The following is a 4,022-nucleotide window of genomic DNA, read 5'->3' as shown; positions in this document are numbered from 1 at the left end:
GGGGTGCACGGTGGCTTGGAGGAACGCCCAGGGTGCACAGACAGGCTCATTTCCATATCAGTTTTACTGGTATGTTATACAAAGGGGGTTGGGTCCTTTAAAAAAAAAGAGTAGCAGCGTCCCTCTGCAACCACTATTATGCCCCACAGCGGCTATGGAGCATAATAGAATTGGGTGGGCAACTGTGGGGCATAATAGAGGTGTCAGGGGGCCACTGTGGGACATTTTATATATAGACGCACACCTTCTCCCCCGTTACCTGATGTGGACGATCAAAAGAAAAACCTAATCGTGCCGCCCCCCCCGGTCTTCAGTCTGGAGGGGGGGAGGGGGGAGGCGTCTTTTGATTGACCGCCTCAGGCAGCAGAGGGGCTAGGTTCACCACTGCATACATTTCACCAATAAATTATGTCAGTTTTCTGGTGCGAGTTATAGTAAATGGGAGGGATCCCATCTAGATTCCCACCTTGCTCTGCCTAATATCTTAAAATGTGGTGAGTAAAGAGAAAAAATAGGATATGGCAAATCTTAGGCACAAATTAGAGCTCTGCACCTAAGTGGTGCCATTGCTTTGACAGTTTTCTGTCATAGAAGAGTTATAAAAATTCCCTCCTGTGTTTGTGATGTACTTTGGGTTTATAATCTTAGAAAAACTCTCAAATAATATACAAGATGTGCGCACAAAGAGGTAGATTTGTTCCAAACATTTGACAGTGATATATAATACTAGCTTTTACCTGCGACTTCGTCTGCGGTGTTTGGAGAATTGGGTGGAGACAGACGTGGGAAACTGTCAGAGCATTTGAGAAATCTTGCTATAGAAATCTTTGTATTTTTGGATATTTTTTTTTTTTTTAGGTCAGGTGGTAAATGGTAAACTTGAAATGTACATTGACACGGAGTAATGCGTGTTTTATATATGTTTTTTTTCCGCTGTGCGCTGCGTTACGGAAGCGTTTGCGCGGCGTTTGATATGGTGTGCCTTTGCGGTTGCATGTAGGCAGTGTAAAGGTGACGGAAAACGCAGACCGGGGAAAACGCGACGGAACCGCTACCGTAACGTCGCGCTCCGCGTAAAAGTAAGCCTAAATGGAGTGCCGCATTACTGCGTGTGAATGGACCGGAATCTTGGTTGTATTACATTCTTCAATAAAAAAGGGACCTATGGATTAAAAAGAATTAGCTTAAAAAACAGGGCTACAGTTTTCGGGAACATGTCCATTGGCGATGTCATGAGGAAGGGACATGTGGTGGAAAGGCGTATCCGTGCTTTTTCAGTTGATTCTTTGAAGTGGATATGTGACTGGAAGCATTATACCGTGATGTATGAGGGTGAGTTCACACGGAGTAAACGCGCCACGCAATTCGGCGCGCTTACGGCACGTGTACGCCACACTTTTTTACGGTGCGCATATGCGCCGCTTTAATGCCGCGTAGACGGCGTATAGCGCACCATTAAAAAAACGCGGCGGACACGCTCCGTAAGCACGGCAAATTGTGTGGCATGTTGACTACTTGTGAACTCACCGTGAGAGTGTTTTTTACTTGTGTATGTGGTGAAATGGCGTATTTTATTTATAGGAAGTGTTTTGTGTGACTTTTTGTTTTAGTGCACTTTTGGGGTTTGAACTTACTTGTGTATGTATTGTAGTGGCTTATTTTATTTATAGGAAGTGTTTTGTGTGACTTTTAGTTTTACTGTACTGTTTGGGTTTGAACCTGCAGTCATGTGATTGCAAGTCCCATAGACGGCAATCCAAGTGTATTGCCGTGTATGGGATATAGACAGGGTCGGACTGGGGTGTCTAGGGCCCACCAGTGGAATTATTTCTAGGGGCCCACCATCAGGATCCCTGCAAACCAGCGATACCAAGACAGGGCGGCTGAAGGTAATAACATATCAGGAGCCATGCTGCTCACCCGCCATACGATGTGCAACAGACACAGGCGGGGACAAACGGGGTGCTGGGGACAAAAGCTCAATGAAAAACACTGCGGAAAAAATATATTGAGATTTACTGCAATTTTTTTCCCCACAATGTTTTTTTTAGTTGCATCTTGCTGTTGCGCCTAATCCTTAAAGAAGACCTTTCACCATCTGGGGCACATGAGGTTTAATACACTGCTAGAAAGCCAACAGTGCGCTGAATTCAGTGTACTATTGGCTTTCACGTTCTGTGCTGGTACCGTAGATCTTCATCGTCAGAAGGGCGTTATGACAGTCAGTCAGGAACGGCCTTCGTCACGGTAGTGTCTATAGCGCTGTACTATGAGAAGGGTTGCTGCTTACCAGGCAGCGATGACGCTGAGCGCACAGTACAGTGCTATAGGTGCTGCTGTGAGGAAGGGCGTTCCGGACCGACTGTCAGAAATGCCCTTCTGACACTGAATAGCTACGGTACCGGCACCGATAGCTCTTCACCAGGGGCACAGAACAGGAAAGCCGAAAGTGCGCTGAATTCATCGCACTGTCAGCTCTCTAGCAGTGTATTAAACTGCATGTGTCCCAGGTGGTGAGAGCTCCTCTTTAACATCTCAATATACTGTACACCACACTATAAGGACAAGGCCTAACACAGCGCTGCAGGAAAACCCCTGGCGCCGACACATCAGTTTTTCCTGCAGCGCTTTTTGCAGAAACTCCACAGAGGTTTCCTCCGAGGACTTTCTGCTTCCATTATACCTATAGGGACACTGTAAGTGTTTCTGTAGGTATAAATGACATGCTGCGATTTCCAAAAACTGCACACAACAGTTACCTACACACTCATACATATACATATTAAAGGGGATGTCCAGGCTTAATTATTTTTATGGCGTATCCTCATGGTAGGCCATAAATACCTGATCATTAGGGGGCTGATACGCGGCCCCATCAGCTGTACGGAACCACTTCTGGCGCCCGTTTTGTACACAATACAGGACTGGAAGCAGAAAGTTTCATCCACTGTATAGTTGCCTGGCAGATTCACTGCAGTTCAGCTCCCACTGACTTCAATAAGTGCCGAGATGCAGAGAAGGTGCCGGCTGATATACAGTGGACAGAGCTTTCTGCTTCTGGCCCTGTATTGTGTACAGGACTGGTGCCAGAAGTGGCTCCATACAGCTGATCGGTCTGAGGGCTGGGTGTCGGCTCCTACATATCAGGCATTTATAGCCTATGCTGACAATAAACCATAGAAAATTATGCCTGGACAACCCCTTTAATTTTCCCCCCAAATGCCCCACACTTTAAAGAGGTTGTCCAGAATAATTTTTTTTTTTTTTTATTATAATTATTCCGGGGAGATGAAAAACAAAGCACACAAAAAAAAAACCACACTCATGTGTTCCCAGTGCTCCGGTCCTGCAGTTCTGCTGGTAGTTACATGCCAGACTGGACCGCACTGGGAGACACTGGGAACAGGAGAGTATGCTTGTGTGCTTAAAAAAAAATAGAAAGTATTTTTATGGGCTCCTTCACGTCTGCGCCCTGGCCCTCCACTTTCAGGTTTCCGTTTCCTGCCCGAATCTGGGCAGGAGATGGAAACCTGCAGGCATTTTTCAAACCCGTTCAAGTGTGCGTCCGTGAGCGCCTGTGAGCGTTTTGTGCTCCCTGCGGCAAAACGTTTTTGTTTTTTTTAACCGGACACAGAGTCGGACATGCAAGACTTTGTGTCCGGTTTAAAACGGTTTTGCCGCAGAGAACATAAAACGCTCATTGGCGCTCACGGCCAGACTTGGTCCGGCAGGTTTCCGTCTTGTGCATGCAGAAGACGGAAACCTCAGAACGGAGACCAGACGCTGGTGTGAATCCAGCGTTAGCTGTGTTTTGCTCAGTAGGGCCTAATCCTTGAAGGGTTTGCCCAGGAATTACAGGTTTCTACAAGGAGGCCGGTGAAGGAAAAAAAATAAACCCCACACTCACCTGTCCCTGATTCTCCTACCCCTGTCCGCTCCAGCGGTGCCCCAGAGTTTTTTCAGTCCTCGCCACACGTAACTGATGAAGTCAATCATCTGCCTCAGCAGCCTAAGGAAAGAAA

This window comes from Leptodactylus fuscus, chromosome 8 (genome assembly GCF_031893055.1).
Source record: "Leptodactylus fuscus isolate aLepFus1 chromosome 8, aLepFus1.hap2, whole genome shotgun sequence".
NCBI lineage: Eukaryota > Metazoa > Chordata > Amphibia > Anura > Leptodactylidae > Leptodactylus > Leptodactylus fuscus.
Note: the sequence above shows the minus strand (reverse complement) of the source record.